The sequence below is a fragment of the Phyllobates terribilis genome, unplaced genomic scaffold (genome assembly GCF_046119375.1).
Source record: "Phyllobates terribilis strain yellow unplaced genomic scaffold, ASM4611937v1 Scaffold_4__5_contigs__length_816908805, whole genome shotgun sequence".
NCBI classification, from domain to species: domain Eukaryota; kingdom Metazoa; phylum Chordata; class Amphibia; order Anura; family Dendrobatidae; genus Phyllobates; species Phyllobates terribilis.
Window position 1 is genome coordinate 683,222,224 of NW_027362764.1, and position 22,904 is coordinate 683,245,127.

The following is a 22,904-nucleotide window of genomic DNA, read 5'->3' on the forward strand; positions in this document are numbered from 1 at the left end:
TTGGTCAACCCGTCTGCCTGCTACTAGTCGTGTCCACTCTTCCCATGCCTTACCGTATGCTTGCCACGTCGACGGGAAGATGGGCAACTGTTGTCCCGATGGGTGGGCATTGTGGAAGAGCTCTGTGAAAATCTGCCAATTGAATTGTTATAAAGCGTTAGCAGCAGCTTTAGACCCCTCAGCATAGTGGCTAGCGCGGACCCATACATTGTAATTTAGGCACAGGAATGCTAGCCTGGGTAGTAGGCCTAGCACTGGGAGAGACGATGATGCCATCTTATTAATGCAGTGCGCTAAGCTGGTGTTTTTTGTTATGAAGCGTATATTTTTGTAAGCCAGGAGCGCGCCCCATATTTCTTTTGCTACCACTATTGGGAAGAAAAATTATTTTCAGGGCTAGATGCAGCGAAAAATTATTATTAATTGAAAAGCTGGTGGAGCTTGGTATAGATGGCCTAATACAATGAGACCCACACACTGCTAGAAGGCCAAATATTTATTCAGAGTTAGATGCAGAAAAAAATTATATTCAGTTTGCAACCTGATGGAGGTCAGTATAGATGGACTAATAGAACAAGTCCCACACACTGCTAGAAGGCCAAATATTTTTTCAGAGGTAGATGCAGACAAAAAATTATTTTGAATTTGCAACCTGATGGAGGTCAGTATAGATGACTAATAGAACAAGTCCCACACACTGCTAGAAGGCCAAATATTTTTTCAGTGCTAGATGCAGAAAAAAAATATATTCAGTTTGCAACCTTATGGAGGTCAGTATAGATGGACTAATAGAACAAGTCCCACACACAGCTAGAAGCCCAAATATTTTTTCAGAGGTAGATGCAGAAAAAAATTATATTCAGTTTGCAACCTGATGGAGGTCTGTATAGATGGATTAATAGAACAAGTCCCACACACAGCTAGAAGCCCAATATTTTTTCAGAGGTAGATGCAGAAAAAAATATATTCAGTTTGCAACCTGATGGAGGTCTGTATAGATGGATTAATAGAACAAGTCCCACACACAGCTAGAAGCCCAATATTTTTTCAGAGGTAGATGCAGAAAAAAATATATTCAGTTTGCAACCTGATGGAGGTCTGTATAGATGGATTAATAGAACAAGTCCCACACACAGCTAGAAGCCCAATATTTTTTCAGAGGTAGATGCAGAAAAAACTATATTCAGTTTGCAACCTGATGGAGGTCAGTATAGATGGACTAATAGAACAAGTCCCACACACTGCTAGAAGGCCAAACATTTTTTCAGAGCTAGATGCAGAAAAAAATTATATTCAATTTGCAACCTGATGGAGGTCAGTATAGATGGACTAATAGAACAAGTCCCACACACAGCTAGAAGGCCAAATATTTTTTCAGAGGTAGATGCAGAAAAAAATTATATTCAGTTTGCAACCTTATGGAGGTCAGTATAGATGGACTAATAGAACAAGTCCCACACACAGCTAGAAGCCCAAATATTTTTTCAGAGGTAGATGCAGAAAAAAATTATATTCAGTTTGCAACCTGATGGAGGTCTGTATAGATGGATTAATAGAACAAGTCCCACACACAGCTAGAAGCCCAATATTTTTTCAGAGGTAGATGCAGAAAAAAATATATTCAGTTTGCAACCTGATGGAGGTCTGTATAGATGAATTAATAGAACAAGTCCCACACACAGCTAGAAGGCCAAATATTTTTTCAGAGGTAGATGCAGAAAAAAATTATATTCAGTTTGCAACCTTATGGAGGTCAGTATAGATGGACTAATAGAACAAGTCCCACACACAGCTAGAAGCCCAAATATTTTTTCAGAGGTAGATGCAGAAAAAAATTATATTCAGTTTGCAACCTGATGGAGGTCTGTATAGATGGATTAATAGAACAAGTCCCACACACAGCTAGAAGCCCAATATTTTTTCAGAGGTAGATGCAGAAAAAAATATATTCAGTTTGCAACCTGATGGAGGTCTGTATAGATGAATTAATAGAACAAGTCCCACACACAGCTAGAAGGCCAAATATTTTTTCAGAGGTAGATGCAGAAAAAAATTATATTCAGTTTGCAACCTTATGGAGGTCAGTATAGATGGACTAATAGAACAAGTCCCACACACAGCTAGAAGCCCAAATATTTTTTCAGAGGTAGATGCAGAAAAAAATTATATTCAGTTTGCAACCTGATGGAGGTCAATATAGATGGACTAATACAACATGTCCCACACACAGCTAGAAGCCCAATATTTTTTCAGAGGTAGATGCAGAAAAAAATATATTCAGTTTGCAACCTGATGGAGGTCTGTATAGATGGATTAATAGAACAAGTCCCACACACAGCTAGAAGCCCAATATTTTTTCAGAGGTAGATGCAGAAAAAAATATATTCAGTTTGCAACCTGATGGAGGTCTGTATAGATGGATTAATAGAACAAGTCCCACACACAGCTAGAAGCCCAATATTTTTTCAGAGCTAGATGCAGAAAAAAATTATATTTAATTTGCAACCTGATGGAGGTCAGTATAGATGGACTAATAGAATGATGCTATGCCCAAAAGATTTTACTTCACTAGGTGCAGTAAAAAAATTGGTATTCTATACACAGGTGGTATATCTTGCAACACAGATAGGCTACTCCACTGACTAACACACTCTGCAATAGGCCAAAAAGGATTAGCTTTGCTAGATTCAGCCAAATGCTGTGAAAAAAACTTGCACAGCACTGGCACAGACCTGCCTGGCAAAAACTGATAGGAACTGATGTAACCTAGTCCTGAAAAGGACTCGAATTACAATTAGTCTTTACTCCCACAATCTATCTATTTAAGAGCACAGACCTGCCTGATAAAAGTCGTAGGAAATGCTGTAACCTTGTCCTTAAAAGGACTGCAATCACAACTATTCCCTACTCCCAAGCTATCTGTATATTTGTGCGAAAATTGGCTTGAAATTAACAAGGTATAGCGCACACAGCAACAGCGGTGCCGTCTAACACGCAGCTGCAGCAGTGAGAAAATGGTGGCGACGGGGAAAATGGCTTGGTCTTATAGGGCAAGGACATGTGACATACACTGCCAATGACACATGCCCTTGCTTGTGTGAAAAAAAGCACTTCGCTCCGTGTGTGCGCTGCTGATAGGCTGACAGATTGCACCTCCCCACTGCAAATGCGGGAAAGAGAAAAAAAAATGGAGATCTTCTTTGTTACTGCAGAGATCCATCCCCTGCCCCTCCCCCCACCCCGCTGTACACTCAAACTGCGTATTAACATTAATTTTCATCATTACTGAGAAAAAATCCAGTTATGATTTTGGTGCACGAACAGTTATCGAACATAACCTCGAACAGCCGAATTTTTCTCAAATTGTTCGTGTTCGCCGAACGGCTCGAACACCGCCCAAAACAGCTCGAATTTGAGATTGGCGAACAGTTCGAGTAGAACAACGCTCATCTCTAGACACAACGCCCCACTCAGAGCCGCTGAGCTCACTGATCGGCTGCAGCGCTGTCGACGGAACGTCAGCTTCACGGCCAATACCACAGGCCGGGAGCAGAGGCGAGACTCACCGGTAGACCCGGGTAGGGTGAGCAGAGCGCGGTTAGTTGCTTTCTAATAGCCTGCAGCCGGGGATTAACTTTTAATGAAAGGGAACAATCCCTTTGACTGTCTGCAGCGCGCCACACCTAGGAAGTGCACTCTCACACAAAAGCCAGCATGCACACGTGCTCGCACGTGACAACACCCCCTATCTGCCCGTACAACCTCTCTGTCACCATGCATCAGACTCTCCTGCCTGTTTTATGATTTCAGGGCCCTAGCAGGAATCAACCCCCCCCCTCCCCAATTCCTTCCACACCTTCCTTGCCTTCCTTGCACTGAGGTTAGCTCTTTGGCAGCCGTCTGGCTTGGTTACACAAGCTTCTTTACAGAGATACATGTTACTTCTGCTGGCCCTCGCTAGGCGGCCGGCATCCAAAACCTTCCCTGGGCACCTGCTGAAAGCCTGGCCCCTTTACGGCAACAGGTGCTTTTAACGCCATCATTTCCACACGGCGAGCTGCGGAGTCAATAAGCACTCCTAGCCGTGGCAAGGAGCTCGGTGTCAGGCCTGCGTTAAGGCGGCGGGGTGGTGTACTTAGCTGCCAACTGGCTCAGAGGCCTTGGGGCTTCCATCATCTAAGTTACTTAAGGTCGGTGTCCGGCAAGGCTCCGTTCCATGCTAGCCGAGCTGGGCAGTAGGGCAAAACGTCATCAAAATGGTCTACAGCACCCGGTGTTCCCAGGAGGTCTCTCATCCAAGTACTGTCCAAGCCCAGCCCTGCTTTGCTTCCGAGATCAGAAGAGATCGGGCGTATCCAAGGTGGTATGACCAGTAGACGCTGCTTGATCCATCGCCTGGCCAGCCTTTCTCAGGATCGCTTGGTGGCGAGCAATCTGGCCGTGACGGGGCAGGCTCCGAAGGGTCCATGCAAAGGCTGTGCCATCCCTACAGGTGTGGTTTGTTTAGCAGTGATTCACCCGCCGCATCAGGTGTCTTCAAAAATGTCTGGGCGCAGGGTCTCCTGCAGGCTAAACCCTTCATCGCGGTAATGTGACAGAAAGAGCAAGCTGGTCCCGTAACTTGGGGGCAGATCGAGACGTCCAGGGGTGAATGAAGGAAGAGGGTGAGATGGTTGCCAGTGACTTTGAGCTGCTCTTCAGGGGGAGGGTCGTGTTGCCTGCAAAAGTCTTCTGCTTGGGGTTACCAGTTGTTGCCTCCAGCCACCCGGGAGACGCTGGTCCTGGTGAAAAGGAGCCTAGTATTAAAAGTAAATAAGCAACAATGCTGGAGGCCCACGGTGATCAGAAGGATGCTGGTATTTTGCAGAGATGAAATAGCGCAAGAGAGAAAGCAAATGAAAAAAAGAAAAGAGAATGAATGTGTGCACTTGTGAAAGGGAATGGAAAAAAGGCATAGAAGAGAGTGCCCCCTGCTGGTGGAAGGAAGGAAAAAGCAAAAGCCTACAGCACCTGGCATTCCCAGGCGGTCTCTGTTAAATGGTTAGTTATGGAAATGCATTTGGAATGTTAATCGATAATCATTTTTCTGAGTTCTATGCCTCAGCCATCGTGTCTAATTGACATGCGCTATTTGTGTGTGTATTTTTGGTTCACTACCATATGTAGAACAGGTGTCCATACGACTGGCTATAAAAGCCCATGGTACAGAAAGGGGGGGCTCTCTTGCTCTGCCCACCCCACAAGACACAGAATCTTCATGCTGAGAAGCAGATGACATGTAGGCCTGGACACATGCTGGACAAAGACATGATTTACCAGCCAGGATCCATGGAAAGATGGGTGAATCTCAACAATTAAGGTAATTATGGACAAATGGACAATTACTTTATAACTAATTATTGTATGTACCTGCTGCAATCTGATTCTTTTTAATGGACAATCCAAGAATAAATAGATACATTTTTTTATAAGAATATCATGATATTGATACTTTGAGAAGTCCTCAGTAGAAAAAAATAATACAGGAAGAGTATTATTTTACAATGGTGAGCCAGCCAGTCCTGTTTTTTTGTTTTTTAAATTAAGTAAGTGAATTTCTTCCGTGAACAAGGGGGAGTCCTGACGAGCTGAACAGCTGTTGTTCACGTGTCAGTAAATTCACTAGTTTGTCACGAGAAGCAGAAAGGACCTACAGACTGAGGAAAGACAGGAAGCAGAGGTACTAACAAGGAACAGAATCACACAGGAAAAGAATCAGACGAACTGAAGACAGGACGTGCTGATAAAGAGAAGCCAAGGAATCTTAAGGTAAGCAAAATATGGATATAATTTCTTCTTTTGCTAAACAAAGTAATATTAATTTCAAAGTTAATGTACGAGATGACATAGAAGTTTTGTGGCTCAGTTTATACAAAGAATGTGAATTGCAGAATTTACAGTTAACTTCTAAATTGGTAAATAGAGACAAACAGAAATTGAGAAATATTCTACATTTGGTAGATTTTTTTCATAGTCTTGTGTTAGAGATTTCTAAGCAGGAAAATAGTGTAGAAGTGTCAGACGGTGATACTGATTCTGACTGTAATGTGGAAAATGAACAAGAAGTAAGACACGTGTCTGTAACTGAAGGTGACCTTGGGTCTGACCAAGAGACGGACATACAGAAACCTGACATGGGAGGAGACATGACTGACATACGAGAAACCGACATACTAGGTGATGTGGGAGGAGACGTGAGTGACGTAGGAGGAACGGACGTACAAGAGCCACTAAAAATATCAGAGAATTCTGGAATTACACAGGCTCAACTCCAAATTAAAATGAGGAAAAATTTGCTGAAATTATACAAAATCATGCCAAAATATGATGTCAAAATCCATGCCTGTAGAAATTCAGAGACATTTGATAAATTCTCTGATAAGTTTGATTTATCCATTGAGGAGAGGAATCAATTATTTAAAATATGGATTCCTGTGACATTGTCCAGACGTTTACATTTAATGCCCTGTGAAAATGACTCTCCTAATGGATGGGAAAATGATTCGGACAGATTAAGATATTTGATTTATTGTGTCACAAAGGATTTTCCCAACATAGAAGATCTGCAGAAACTAAGGATTGGTAGGAAGGAATGTACATATACATTCATGTCCATATTTGAACGGTTGTACAAAGCTCTCATCAAAAATGGAAAAGTACAACATATGATAACAACTTTTGTACAAAAATTCAAATTCCTAAATTCAGTTTCCCAAGTTATGGCATCACAAAAAAATTCATTATTTGAATGTGCGCAGATGCTGGATTCTGTTAGAAAACATGAGAATCGTGAAAAGAAAATAAATCAAGCTAAATTTATTAAACCAGGAAAGGTAAAATCTTACCAAAAACCAATATCAAACTCTCCTAGACTGAGTCATCCCCATAGTGAACTATATCAAATACGCAGAAGATTTCATATATGTTATAAGCCATATCAGCCAGTGCAAAGATCCATCTCTCCACAGAATGAGTTAATTCTCAGTCAGAACTTTGATTCTCTAAAAAGGAAAATGGCTGAAACAGATGGACAGAGACAGGTGAGACGACCAACTCACAGTGACGTCATGGAATGTGGACAGAAGAACAGGCAGTTCTCTGAGGTTTTGAAGGATAGAAAAATGTCTTTCCTAAATAGGGCGTTCCTAGAGATATATGAGAGAGACAGAAGATTTGTTTAGGGAGTGGCTAAGGAAAAACTGTAATTATAATGTTGTATCAAAATGTAATACAATGTCTCAATATTTATTTATAATCTTATACAGTAAAATTGTAGTTACATAGTTTCTAATAGTTCATATATATATATATATATATATATATATATATATACACTTGTCTAAGTAGAGATTGCGTATAATTGTATTTATATATACGTTTATAAAATATATATATATATTAATTAATAAATTAGAACTTCATATATATAAATTTAAGTAGCAATATTTTGAATTACATTAGAACCAACCAATATATGTATAAGATATTTAAATAATTCTGTTTCTGTATGAATTTGATATTTAATTTTATTTTCTTATATTTCCTTAGAGTTTTCATTCCAAAGCAGGATTTGATCAAAGAACTCTAAAATGGATTTATTTCTTTATTCACACAGGAAGTGAAAAAATGGCATGATTTTATGTGTATAACATTTTAAAATAATAACAATATATCTAGTTGAACTATAATATATATGTAATACTTATTAATTATTTTGTGTTGCTAATATTTTCTGTGCATGAACTGTTCGTGCAAATTAAAGTAGCTTTACAGCATGACGTGTGACAGCTGCGGCCTTTGAACTTTGAGCTAATAGTATAGGATCCCATTCATTATATTTTCAACTGATGTAACTTAAGACCGGGCAGCCAGTGAAAAAAGAATCTAAGACAAGAGTTTTTTCAAGTGTCTGAAATTCCAGTGACTTACTCTCATATTATATAATATGTACTTGGGGAATATTCAAAGAAATATAAAGATATTCAATTGATATGGCAATGCGCATTAATAAATTGGGATACAACAATTTTGGGTTAAATATATATATATCTAAAACTTCATATGTGGAATGTTTGAGTTGAACAGATCTGTGAATGTCAGAGTGAAGGTGACAGATGAGTAAATCAGCAGCTGCTAAGTGTGATTGATGTGACAGAGGCCTCGTATATTTGAAAAAAAAAATGTTTCTTTATGTGAAGGTACAAAAATATATTTAATTCTGAGGAAATTATAATACATAATTAGGTATTACTGTATCTACATATATATATTTCTATATTTCTTTAATAATTATTATTTCTTGATTTAACTAATAGTGGATAAGGGCAACCACACATCAAAATGGTTTACAAAGCAAATTTATATTTAGAATAATTTTCCACATGATAATATTCTTGAATAACTATAATATTATTTTTAATGGTTACCTAAGTAGGTACACACCTCTCTTTAGTCAAATCTATGCTACTCATCGATATGAAATTTATGCACATTATTTCTAGAAGAATAATTATTTTTAATTTGGTTCTGATATATACATAAATTTTATAAAATAATATTTTTGGTATTAAGGGGGAAAATGTGTTTTTGATCCTGATTACATAATCACTTTTGATCAATACTTATTTTCCACACATTTTAATAAAGAAGAAATAATAATAAGGTACTATGGTATAATTAAGAAGGGTATTACATGCAAAGTTGCATAATTTAATATTTTTTGGTGGTACAAGGTTATGACAAATATGAAATCATCCAGATAATGGAGATATAAGGGTATTTTTTATGGAGAATATAATTACTCTGCATTTGTCATTAAAATTTAAAGGCCTTATTTTTATTTTTATTCTTATTTTTACTCTTAATTTTATTTTTCATTTTTTAAATTTTATTCTTACTTTATACTTCTTATTTTTCTATTTTTTCATTTTTTAATTCTCATTTGATTTTATTTCAGTTCAATATCTCAATTGAGAAAACACATTAATATTTAATAAAGTAATGTCTAATACAAGAGTATTGCTTCATTAAATATATATTGCTAAGGAAAAAAATGTTTACATTTTCTGAGTAAACACAACAATTCATTCATTCATTTATTCATTCATTCATTCATTCATTCATACATTCATATATTTATTCATTTTGGTTCAGGAGTATACATTCTTTGATATTATTGGTTTAATAAAGATATAAAAACTTGTTTTTTCAAAATACACTGACACCTATGGGTTGGAAAAGGTAATTACACCTATGACATAAAAATGTTCTATCATATGGAGAACTTGATTGATAATGAATTATTATCTATTATTGTTTATTATTCCAAACATAATTTATTTAAATATTTTGATAATAATTAGATGGATATTACTGATTGCTATGTTACGCTGTGATATTATAGGTTAGGAAAAACTGCCAGATTTGGTATCAGATTAGGGAATGAAGACTTCAATCAAGACATCGCAATTATGAATTCTATCCTAATAAAGACTTTTAATTTTTATAAATCAAAGAGATTCTCAAAAGTTACAAGAAGAAGCAACTGATATCCGGACGTCTCAGAAGGTAACAGGTGTGAATGCTGAGTGTTATAATAGACTGTGTCCATTACATACAATACAATTCACACCACTGATCACCAGGACGGCAGAGGACGATGATCCTATATGTACTGTGTTGTGTTTAAGTTTCATCACGTTCCAGTGGTTTCTTATCACCTGCAACGCTTCAATGAAAGCTGGTGAACAGGTAATACCTGGCATATGTGTCCTGTATATAAAGGACTGAGTACTGGTTATGGTGCTATATAAAGCAGGAAAGTGTCAAGTTAACCCTTGCTTTACTGACCAAAGACTTCACATCTGTTCCAAAAGTGACACGAGACCAGTGCGGACACACGGAAGATTCCAAAGACGATCCAACGTAAGTCCAGGTGACACTGCACAGATATTAAAGCTACATTTCATCCATGGACTTTGTTTTCTTATCAACTGACACACATGATCTTTCTAATAAAGAGTACAGTTTATGGACTGAACAATAATGAACACAATTATGGACTGTACAATATCTACATGCTGTAATTTATTTCAAAGGAGTTTTCATCTAAAGACTGTGTTATAAAAGAACCAAGAAGAAGACGAGACGACGACCCGATGACATCAGATGATGACGATTGAACCCGCGATTGCTTCAATTTAGATATAGGGAAGTATAATTATACATATTAAATGAATATTAGTCACGGCTTACCATAACGTGAATTCACATCATTATATAACAATAATCCGATATTGATACTATTATTACTATTATTATTATTATAGAAATTTAATGATATTTCCAAGGAAGAAGGAAAGAAAAAATGATTGATGAATGTATCTTCTTTTGAGAAATTTCAGTTAAAGTCATTTTATTCTCAAAGAAGGGGGAAATGTTAAATGGTTAATTATGGAAATTCATTTGGAATGTTAATCGATATTCATTTTTCTGAGTTCTATGCCTCAGCCATCGTGTCTAGTTGACATGCGCTATTTGTGTGTGTATTTTTGGTTCACTACCATATGTAGAACAGGTGTCCATACGACTGGCTATAAAAGTCCATGGTACAGAAAAGGGGGGGTCTCTTGCTCTGCCCACCCCACAAGACACAGAATCTTCATGCTGAGAAGCAGATGACATGTAGGCCTGGACACATGCTGGACAAAAACATGATTTACCAGCCAGGATCCAAGGAAAGATGGGTGAATCTCAACAATTAAGTTAATTATGGACAAATGGACAATTACTTTATAACTAATTATTGTATGTACCTGCTGCAATCTGATTCTTTTTAATGGACAATCCACGAATAAATAGATACATTTTTTTATAAGAATATCGTGATATTGATACTTTGAGAAGTCCTCAGTAGAAAAAAATAATTCAGGAAGAGTAATATTTTACAGTCTCCCATCCAAGTACTAACCAGGCCCGACCCTGCTTAGCTTCCGAGATCAAATGAGATCAGGCGTGTTCAGGGTGGTGTGGCCGTAGGCAGAGACAAGCCTCTCACTTGCTGCTTTTCTACTTTGACGTCTGGCTGCCGGCTGCCCTTTCCAGTGCTCAGCAAGACCAGGTCCTTTTGTGCTTTCCCTTCTCTTCAATTTTTTTGCTGGCTTCCTTAAAAGGTCTTGTAGACACAACGCCCCACTCAGAGCCGCTGAGCTCAATGATCGGCTGCAGCGCTGTCGACGGAACGTCAGCTTCACGGCCAATGCCACAGGCCGGGAGCAGAGGCGAGACTCACCGGTAGACCCGGGTAGGGAGAGTAGAGCGCGGTTAGTTGCTTTCTAATAGGCTGCAGCCGGGGATTAACTTTTAATGAAAGGGAACAATCCCTTTGACTGTCTGCAGCGCGCCACACCTAGGAAGCGCACTCTCACACACAAGCCAGCATGCACACGTGCTTGCACGTGACAACACCCCCTATCTGCCCCTACAACCTCTCCGTCACCATGCGTCAGACTCTCCTGCCTGTTTTAGGATTTCAGGGCCCTAGCAGGAATCACCCCCCCCTCCAAAATTCCTTCCGCACCTTCCTTGCCTTCCTTGCACTGAGGTTAGCTCTTTGTCAGCCGTCTGGCTTGGTTACACAAGCTTCTTTGCAGAGAAACATGTTACTTCTGCTTGCCTTCGCTAGGCGACCGGCATCCAAAACCTTCCCTGGGCACCTGCTGAAAGCCTGGCCCCTTCACGGCCCCGGGTGCATTTAACGCCATCATTTCCACACGGCGAGCTGCGGAGTCAATAAACACTCCTAGCCGTGACAAGGAGCTCGGTGTCAGGCCTGTGTGAAGGCGGCGGGGTAGCGTACTTAGCTGCCAACTGGCTCAGAGGCCTTGGGGCTTCCATCATCTAAGTTACTTAATGTCGGTGTCTGGCAAGGCGCCGTTCCATGCTAGCCGAGCTGGGCAGTAGGGCAAAACGTCATCAAAATGGTCTACAGCACCCGGTGTTCCCAGGAGGTCTCCCATCAAAGTACTGTCTGAGCCCAGCCCTGCTTTGCTTCCGAGATCAGACGAGATCGGGTGTATCCAAGGTGGTATGGCCAGTAGACGCTGCTTGATCCATTGCCCGGCTAGCCTTTCTCAGGATCGCTTGGTGGCGAGCAATCTGGCCGTGACGGGGCGGGCTCCGAAGGTTCCATGCAAAGGCTGTGCCGTCCCTACAGGTGTGGTTTGTTTAGCAGTGATTCACCCGCCGCATCAGTTGTCTTCAAAAATGTCTCGGCGCAGGGTCTCCTGCAGGCTAAATCCTTCATCGCGGTAATGTGACAGAAAGAGCAAGCTGGACCCGTAACTTGGGGGCGGAGCGAGATTTCCAGGGGTGAATGAAGGAAGAGGGTGAGATGGTTGCCAGTGACTTTGAGCTGCTCTTCAGGGGGGAGGGTCGTGTTGCCTGCAAAGGTCTTCTGCTTGGGGTGACCGGTGGTTGCCTCCAGCCACCCAGGAGACGCTGGTCCTGGTGAAAAGGAGCCTAGTATTAAAAGTAAATAAGCAACAATGCTGGAGGCCCACGGTGATCAGAAGGATGCTGGTATTTTGCAGAGATGAAATAGCGCAAGAGAGAAAGCAAATGAAAAAAAGAAAAGAAATTGAATGTGTGCACTTGTGAAAGGGAATGGAAAAAAGGCATAGAAGAGAGTGCCCCCTGCTGGTGGAAGGAAGGAAAAAGCAAAAGCCTACAGCACCTGGTATTCCCAGGTGGTCTCCCATCCAAGTACTAACCAGGCCCAAGCCTGCTTAGCTTCAAAGATCAGACAAGATTGGGCGTGTTCAGGGTGGTTTGGCCATAGGCACAGACAAGCCTCTCACTTGCTGCTTTTCAACTTTGAAGGCTGGCTGCCGGATGCCCTTTCCAGTGCTCAGCAAGACCAGGTCCTTTTGTGCTTTCCCTTCTCTTCAATTTTTTTGCTGGCTTCCTTAAAAGGTCTTGTAGACAGAACGCCCCATTCAGAGCCACTGAGCTCACTGATCGGCTGCAGCGCTGTCGACGGAACGTCAGCTTCACGGCCAATGCCACAGGCCGGGAGCAGAGGCGACACTCACCGGTAGACCCGGGTAGGGTGAGTAGAGCGCGGTTAGTTGCTTTCTAATAGCCTTCAGCCGGGGATTAACTTTTAATGAAAGGGAACAATCCCTTTGACTGTCTGCAGCGCGCCACACCTAGGAAGCGCACTCTCACACACAAGCCAGCATGCACACGTGCTCGCACGTGACAACACCCCCTATCTGCCCCTACAACCTCTCCGTCACCATGCATCAGACTCTCCTGCCTGTTTTATGATTTCAGGGCCCTAGCAGGAATCAACCCCCCCTCCCCAATTCCTTCCGCACCTTCTTTGCCTTCCTTGCACTGAGGTTAGCTCTTTGTCAGCCGTCTGGCTTGGTTGCACAAGCTTCTTTGCAGAGAAACATGTTACTTCTGCTGGTCCTCGCTAGGCGGCCGGCATCCAAAACCTTCCCTCGGCACCTGCTGAAAGCCTGGCCCCTTCACGGCCACGGGTGCTTTTAACGCCATCATTTCCACACGGCGAGCTGTGGAGTCAATAAGCACTCCTAGTCGTGGCAAGGAGCTCGGTGTCAGGCCTGCGTGAAGGGCGGCGGGGTAGCGTACTTAGCTGCCAACTGGCTCAGAGGCCTTGGGGCTTCCATCATCTAAGTTTCTTAAAGTCGGTGTCCGGCAAGGCGCCATTCCATGCTTGCCGAGCTGGGCAGTAGGGCAAAACGTCATCAAAATGGTCTACAGCACCCGGTGTTCCCAGGAGGTCTCCCATGCAAGTACTGTCCAAGCCCAGCCCTGCTTTGCTTCCGAGATCAGACGAGATCAGGCGTATCCAAAGCGGTATGGCCAGTAGACGCTGCTCAATCCATCGCCCGGCCAGCCTTTCTCAGGATCGCTTGGTGGCGAGCAATCTGGCCGTGCTCCAAAGGGTCCATGCAAAGTCTGTGCCATCCCTACAGGTGTGGTTTGTTTAGCAGTGATTCACCCGCCGCATCAGGTGTCTTCAAAAATGTCTCGGCGCAGGGTCTCCTGCAGGCTAAACCCTTCATCGCGGTAATGTGACAGAAAGAGCAAGCTGGACCCGTAACTTGGGGGTGGAGCGAGACGTCCAGGGTTGAATGAAGGAAGAGGGTGAGATAGTTGCCAGTGACTTTGAGCTGCTCTTCAGGGGGAGGGTCGTGTTGCCTGCAAAAGTCTTCTGCTTGGGGTTACCGGTTGTTGCCTCCAGCCACCCGGGAGACGCTGGTACTGGTGAAAAGGAGCCTAGTATTAAAAGTAAATAAGCAACAATGCTGGAGGCCCACGGTGATCAGAAGGATGCTGGTATTTTGCAGAGATGAAATAGCGGGGAGGAGGCCGAAGCCCAAAAAAAAAGGATGATCCATAGTGGTAAAAAGGTATAAATTTATTAGAAATGCGGGTAGGATAACACACATAAGATGCAAAGTATAAAAAATGGCGCACACATTAGGTGGAAACACTCAGGATCAGGTGAGATATACATATGGTAGCCAATAACCAAAAGACCTGAACTGGCTAGAGCATATAGCATTTGTAATATACCACATAGCACATAGAGACCTTAAATTATACATAAACTTTACTATATAACATGACAGTAAGTCCCCAAAGGATAGTCTACCTGTACCTGGTATGTTTGCGCACACATACCAGGTACAGGTAGACTATCCTTTGGGGACTTACTGTCATGTTATATAGTAAAGTTTATGTATAATTTAAGGTCTCTATGTGCTATGTGGTATATTACAAATGCTATATGCTCTAGCCAGTTCAGGTCTTTTGGTTATTGGCTACCATATGTATATCTCACCTGATCCTGAGTGTTTCCACCTAATGTGTGCGCCATTTTTTATACTTTGCATCTTATGTGTGTTATCCTACCCCCATTTCTAATAAATTTATACCTTTTTACCACTATGGATCATTCTTTTTTTTTTGGGCTTTGGCCTCCTCCCCCCTCTTTGTGTAGTGTTACACGATGATCCCTCACCGGATTAGTCCGTAGGTGGGCAATCTACTATAGATATGGAATACATTGTGCGTACTAGGGCTACTATTACTATTTTGCCTCTATCTATTAAGCTCCTTTGTCCAGAGATGAAATAGCGCAAGAGAGAAAGCAAATGAAAAAAAGAAAAGAGAATGAATGTGTGCACTTGTGAAAGGGAATGGAAAAAAGGCATAGAAGAGAGTGCCCCCTGCTGGTGGAAGGAAGGAAAAAGCAAAAGCCTACAGCACCTGGCATTCCCAGGCGGTCTCTGTTAAATGGTTAATTATGGAAATTCATTTGGAATGTTAATCGATAATCATTTTTCTGAGTTCTATGCCTCAGCCATCGTGTCTACTTGACATGCGCTATTTGTGTGTGTATTTTTGGTTCACTACCATATGTAGAACAGGTGTCCATACGACTGGCTATAAAAGCCCATGGTACAGAAAGGGGGGGCTCTCTTGCTCTGCCCACCCCACAGGACACAGAATCTTCATGCTGAGAAGCAGATGACATGTAGGCCTGGACACATGCTGGACAAAGACATGATTTACCAGCCAGGATCCAAGGAAAGATGGGTGAATCTCAACAATTAAGCAAATTATGGACAAATGGACAATTACTTTATAACTAATTATTGTATGTACCTGCTGCAATCTGATTCTTTTTAATGGACAATCCAAGAATAAATAGATACATTTTTTATAAGAATATCGTGATATTGATACTTTGAGAAGTCCTCAGTAGAAAAAAATAATACAGGAAGAGTATTATTTTACAATGGTGAGCAAGCCAGTCCTGTTTTTTTGTTTTTTAAATTAAGTAAGTGAATTTCTTCCGTGAACAAGGAGGGTGTCCTGACGAGCTGAACAGCTGTTGTTCACGTGTCAGTAAATTCACTAGTTTGTCACGGGAAGCAGAAAGGACCTACAGACTGAGGAAAGACAGGAAGCAGAGGTACTAACAAGGAACAGAATCACACAGGAAAAGAATCAGACGAACTGAAGACAGGACGTGCTGATAAAGAGAAGCCAAGGAATCTTAAGGTAAGCAAAATATGGATATAATTTCTTCTTTTGCTAAACAAAGGAATATTAATTTCAAAGTTAATGTAGGAGATGACATAGAAGTTTTGTGGCTCAGTTTATACAAAGAATGTGAATTGCAGAATTTACAGTTAACTTCTAAATTGGTAAATAGAGACAAACAGAAATTGAGAAATATTCTACATTTGGTAGATTTTTTTCATAGTCTTGTGTTAGAGATTTCTAAGCAGGAAAATAGTGTAGAAGTGTCAGACGGTGATACTGATTCTGACTGTAATGTGGAAAATGAACAAGAAGTAAGACACGTGTCTGTAACTGAAGGTGACCTTGGGTCTGACCAAAAGACGGACATACAGAAACCTGACATGGGAGGAGACATGACTGACATACGAGAAACCGATATACTAGGTGATGTGGGAGGAGACGTGAGTGACGTAGGAGGAACGGACGTACAAGAGCCACTAAAAATATTAGAGAATTCTGGAATTACCCAGGCTCAACTCCAAATTAAAATGAGGAAAAATTTGCTGAAATTATACAAAAATCATGCCAAAATATGATGTCAAAATCCATGCCTGTAGAAATTCAGAGACATTTGAGAGCTTCTCTGATAAGTTTGATTTATCCAATGAGGAGAGGAATCAATTATTTAAAATATGGATTCCTGTGACATTGTCCAGACGTTTACATTTAATGCCCTGTGAAAATGACTCTCCTAATGGATGGGAAAATGATTCGGACAGATTAAGATATTTGATTTATTGTGTCACAAAGGATTTTCCCAACATAGAAGATCTGCAGAAACTAAGGATTGGTAGGAAAGAATGTACATATACATTCATGTCCATATTTGAACGGTTGTACAAAGCTCTCATCAAAAATGGAAAAGTACAACATATGATAACAACTTTTGTACAAAAATTCAAATTCCTAAATTCAGCTTCCCAAGTTATGGCATCACAAAAAAATTCATTATTTGAATGTGCGCAGATGCTGGATTTTTTTAGAAAACATGAGAATCGTGAAAATAAATCAAGCTAAATTTATAAAACCAGGAAAGGTAAAATCTTACCAAAAGCCAGTTTCAAACTCTCCTAGACTGATTCATCCCCATAGTGAACTCTATCAAATACGCAGAAGATTTCATATATAATATAAGCCATATCAGCCAGTGCAAAGATCCATCTCTCCACAGAATGAGTTAATTCTCAGTCAGAACTGTGATTCTCTAAAAAGGAAAATGGCTGAAACTGATGGACAGAGGCAGGTGAGACGACCAACTCACAGTGACGTCATGGAATGTGGACAGAAGAACAGGCAGTTCTCTGAGGTTTTGAAGGATAGAAAACTGTTTTTCCTAAATAGGGCATTCCTGGAGATATTTGAGAGAGACAGAAGATTTGGTTTAGGGAGTGGCTAAGGAAAAACTGTAATTATAATGTTGTATCAAAATGTAATACAATGTCTCAATATTTATTTATAATCTTATACAGTAAAATTGTAGTTACATAGTTTCTAATAGTTCATATATATATATATATATATATATATATATATATATATACACTTGTCTAAGTAGAGATTGCGTATAATTGTATTTATATATACGTTTATAAAATATATATATATATATTAATTAATAAATTAGAACTTCATATATATAAATTTAAGTAGCAATATTTTGAATTACATTAGAACCAACCAATATATGTATAAGATATTTAAATAATTCTGTTTCTGTATGAATTTGATATTTAATTTTATTTTCTTATATTTCCTTAGAGTTTTCATTCCAAAGCAGGATTTGATCAAAGAACTCTAAAATGGATTTATTTCTTTATTCACACAGGAAGTGAAAAAATTGCATGATTTTATGTGTATAACATTTTAAAATAATAACAATATATCTAGATGAACTATAATATATATGTAATACTTATTAATTCTTTTGTGTTGCTAATATTTTCTGTGCATGAAGTGTTCGTGCAAATTAAAGTAGCTTTACAGCATGACGTGTGACAGCTGCGGCCTTTGAACTTTGAGCTAATAGTATAGGATCCCATTCATTCTATGTTCAACTGATGTAACTTAAGACCGGGCAGCCAGTGAAAAAAGAATCTAAGACAAGAGTTTTTTCAAGTGTCTGAAATTCCAGTGACTTACTCTCATATTATATAATATGTACTTGGGGAATATTCAAAGAAATATAAAGATATTCAATTGATATGGCAATGCGCATTAATAAATTGGGATACAACAATTTTGGGTTAAATATATATATATATATATCTAAAACTTCATATGTGGAATGTTTGAGTTGAACAGATCTGTGAATGTCAGAGTGAAGGTGACAGATGAGTAAATCAGCAGCTGCTAAGTGTGATTGATGTGACAGAGGCCTCGTATGTTTGTATGTTTGAAAAAAAAAAAATGTTTCTTTATGTGAAGGTACAAAAATATATTTAATTCTGAGGAAATTATAATACATAATTAGGTATTATCTACATAAATATATTTCTATATTTCTTTAATAATTATTATTTCTTGATTTAACTAATAGTGGATAAGGGCAACCACACATCAAAATGGTTTACAAAGCAAATTTATATTTAGAATAATTTTCCACATGATAATATTCTTGAATAACTATAATATTATTTTTAATGGTTACCTAAATAGGTACACACCTCTCTTTAGTCAAATCTATGCTACTCATCGATATGAAATTTATGCACAATATTTCTAGAAGAATAATTATTTTTAATTTGGTTCTGATATATACATAAATTTTATAAAATAATATTTTTGGTATTAAGGGGGAAAATGTGTTTTTGATCCTGATTACATAATCACTTTTGATCAATACTTATTTTCCACACATTTTAATAAAGAAGAAATAATAATAAGGTACTATGGTATAATTAAGAAGGGTATTACATGCAAAGTTGCATAATTTAATATTTTTTGGTGGTACAAGGTTATGACAAATATGAAATCATCCAGATAATGGAGCTATAAGGGTATTTTTTATGGAGAATATAATTACTCTGCATTTGTCATTAAAATTTAAAGGCCTTATTTTTATTTTTATTCTTATTTTTACTCTTAATTTTATTTTTCATTTTTAAAATTTTATTCTTACTTTATACTTCTTATTTTTCTATTTTTTCATTTTTTAATTCTCATTTGATTTTATTTCAGTTCAATATCTCAATTGAGAAAACAGATTAATATTTAATAAAGTAATGTCTAATACAAGAGTATTGCTTCATTAAATATATATTGCTAAGGAAAAAAATGTTTACATTTTCTGAGTAAACACAACAATTCATTCATTCATTTATTTATTCATTCATACATTCATATATTTATTCATTTTGGTTCAGGAGTATACACTCTTTGATATTATTGGTTTAATAAAGATATAAAAACTTGTTTTTTCAAAATACACTGACACCTATGGGTTGGAAAAGGTAATTAAACCTATGACATAAAAATGTTCTATCATATGGAGAACTTAATTGATAATGAATTATTATCTATTATTGTTTATTATTCCAAACATAATTTATTTTAATATTTTGATAATAATTAGATGGATATTACTGATTGCTATGTTACGCTGTGATATTATAGGTTAGGAAAAACTGCCAGATTTGGTATCAGATTAGGGAATGAAGACTTCAATCAAGACATCGCAATTATGAATTCTATCTTAATAAAGACTTTTAATTTTTATAAATCAAAGAGATTCTCAAAAGTTACAAGAAGAAGCAACTGATATCCGGACGTCTCAGAAGGTAACAGGTGTGAATGCTGAGTGTTATAATAGACTGTGTCCATTACATACAATATAATTCACACCACTGATCACCAGGATGGCAGAGGACGATGATCCTATATGTACTGTGTTGTGTTCAAGTTTCATCACGTTCCACTGGTTTCTTATCACCTGCAATGCTTCAATGAAAGCTGGTGAACAGGTAATACCTGGCATAGGTGTCCTGTATATAAAGGACTGAGTACTGGTTATGGTGCTATATAAAGCAGGAAAGTGTCAAGTTAACCCTTGCTTTACTGACCAAAGACGTCACATCTGTTTCAAAAGTGACACGAGACCAGTGCGGACACACGGAAGATTCCAAAGATGATCCAACGTAAGTCCAGGTGACACTGCACAGATATTAAAGCTACATTTCATCCATGGACTTTGTTTTCTTATCAACTGACACACATGATCTTTCTAATAAAGAGTACAGTTTATGGACTGAACAATAATGAACACAATTATGGACTGTACAATATCTACATGCTGTAATTTATTTCAAAGGAGTTTTCATCTAAAGACTGTGTTATAAAAGAACCAAGAAGAAGACGAGACGACGACCCGATGACATCAGATGATGACGATTGAACCCGCGATTGCTTCAATTTAGATATAGGGAAGTATATTTATACATATTAAATGAATATTAGTCACGGCTTACCATAACATGAATTCACATCATTATATAGCAATAATCCGATATTGACACTATTATTACTATTATTATTATTATGGAAATTTAATGATATTGCCAAGGAAGAAGGAAAGAAAAAATGATTGATGAATGTATCTTCTTTTGAGAAATTTCAGTTAAAGTCCTTTTATTCTCAAAAAAGGGGGAAATGTTAAATGGTTAAATATGGAAATTCATTTGGAATGTTAATCGATAATCATTTTTCTGAGTTCTATGCCTCAGCCATCGTGTCTAGTTGACATGCGCTATTTGTGTGTGTATTTTTGGTTCACTACCATATGTAGAACAGGTGTCCATACGACTGGCTATAAAAGCCCATGGTACAGAAAGGGGGGGCTCTCTTGCTCTGCCTACCCCACAAGACACAGAATCTTCATGCTGAGAAGCAGATGACATGTAGGCCTGGACACATGCTGGACAAAGACATGATTTACCAGCCAGGATCCAAGGAAAGATGGGTGAATCTCAACAATTAAGCTAATTATGGACAAATGGACAATTACTTTCTAACTAATTATTGTATGTACCTGCTGCAATCTGATTCTTTTTAATGGACAATCCAAGAATAAATAGATACATTTTTTTAGAAGAATATCGTGATATTGATACTTTGAGAAGTCCTCAGTAGATAAAAATAATACAGGAAGAGTATTATTTTACAGTCTCCCATCCAAGTACTAACCAGGCCCAACCCTGCTTAGCATCCGAGATCAGATGAGATCGGGCGTGTTCATGGTGGTGTGGCCGTAGGCAGAGACAAGCATCTCACTTGCTGCTTTTCTACTTTGACGTCTGGCTGCCGGCTGCCCTTCCCAGTGCTCAGCAAGACCAGGTCCTTTTGTGCTTTCCCTTTTCTTCAATTTTTTTGCTGGCTTCCTTAAAAGGTCTTGTAGACTCAACGCCCCACTCAGAGCCGCTGAGCTCACTGATCGGCTGCAGCGCTGTCGACGGAACGTCAGCTTCACGGCCAATGCCACAGGCCGGGAGCAGAGGCGAGACTCACCGGTAGACCCGGGTAGGGTGAGTAGAGCGCGGTTAGTTGCTTTTTAATAGGCTGCAGCCGGGGATTAACTTTTAATGAAAGGGAACAATCCCTTTGACTGTCTGCAGTGCGCCACACCTAGGAAACGCACTCTCACACACAAGCCAGCATGCACACGTGCTCGCACGTGACAACACCCCCTATCTGCCCCTACAACCTCTCCGTCACCATGCGTCAGACTCTCATGCCTGTTTTATGATTTCAGGGCCCTAGCAGGAATCACCCCCCCCTCCCCAATTCCTTCCGCACCTTCCTTGCCTTCCTTGCACTGAGGTTATCTCTTTGGCAGCCGTCTGGCTTGGTTACACAAGCTTCTTTGCAGAGAACCATGTTACTTCTGCTGGCCCTCGCTAGGCGGCCAGCATCCAAAACCTTCCCTGGGCACCTTCTGAAAGCCTGGCCCCTTCACGGCCCCGGGTGCTTTTAACGCCATCATTTCCACACGGCGAGCTGCGGAGTCAATAAGCACTCCTAGCCGTGGCAAGGAGCTCGGTGTCAGGTCTGAGTGAAATGCGGCGGGTAGCGTACTTAGCTGCCAACTGGCTCAGAGGCCTTGGGGCTTCCATCATCTAAGTTACTTAAGGTCGGTGTCCGGCAAGGCATCTTTCCATGCTAGCCGAGCTGGGCAGTAGGGCAAAACGTCATCAAAATGGTCTACAGCACCCGGTGTTCCCAGGAGGTCTCCCATCCAAGTACTGTCTGAGCCCAGCCCTGCTTTGCTTCCGAAATCAGAAGAGATCGGGCGTATCCAAAGTGGCATGGCCAGTAGACTTTGCTCGATCCATCGCCCGGCCAGCCTTTCTCAGGATCGCTTGATGGCGAGCAATCTGGCCGTGACGGGGCGGGCTCCGAAGGGTCCATGCTAAGGCTGTGCCGTCCCTACAGGTGTGGTTTGTTTAGCAGTGATTCACCCGCCGCATCAGGTGTCTTCAAAAATGTCTCGGCGCAGGTGCTCCTGCAGGCTAAACCCTTCATCGCGGTAATGTGACAGAAAGAGCAAGCTGGACCCGTAACTTGGGGGCGGAGCGAGACGTCCAGGGGTGAATGAAGGAAGAGGGTATGATGGTTGCCAGTGACTTTGAGCTGCTCTTCGGAGGGGAGGGTCGTGTTGCCTGCAAAGGTCTTCTGCTTGGGGTTACCGGTGGTTGCCTCCAGCCACGCGTGAGACGCTGGTCCTGGTGAAAAGGAGCCTAGTATTA

At 39.9% G+C, this 22,904-nt stretch overlaps 2 non-coding genes and 3 pseudogenes across 2 annotated transcripts; all 5 read right to left on the minus strand.

The window, feature by feature from the left end:
- Nucleotides 1-4,258: 4,258 nt before the first annotated feature.
- LOC141267826 (5S ribosomal RNA) lies at nucleotides 4,259-4,378 on the minus strand (annotated as a pseudogene).
- A 7,641-nt stretch (nucleotides 4,379-12,019) lies between these two features.
- On the minus strand, nucleotides 12,020-12,139 carry LOC141267185 (5S ribosomal RNA). Its single transcript, XR_012321198.1, has one exon. It is a non-coding gene; the product is annotated as a 5S ribosomal RNA (ribosomal RNA).
- Nucleotides 12,140-12,760: 621 nt separating this feature from the next.
- On the minus strand, nucleotides 12,761-12,879 carry LOC141267104 (5S ribosomal RNA). The gene has a single exon (XR_012321119.1). It is a non-coding gene; the product is annotated as a 5S ribosomal RNA (ribosomal RNA).
- A 942-nt stretch (nucleotides 12,880-13,821) lies between these two features.
- Nucleotides 13,822-13,941, minus strand: LOC141267758 (5S ribosomal RNA; annotated as a pseudogene).
- An 8,415-nt stretch (nucleotides 13,942-22,356) lies between these two features.
- LOC141268945 (5S ribosomal RNA) lies at nucleotides 22,357-22,476 on the minus strand (annotated as a pseudogene).
- Nucleotides 22,477-22,904: the final 428 nt, after the last annotated feature.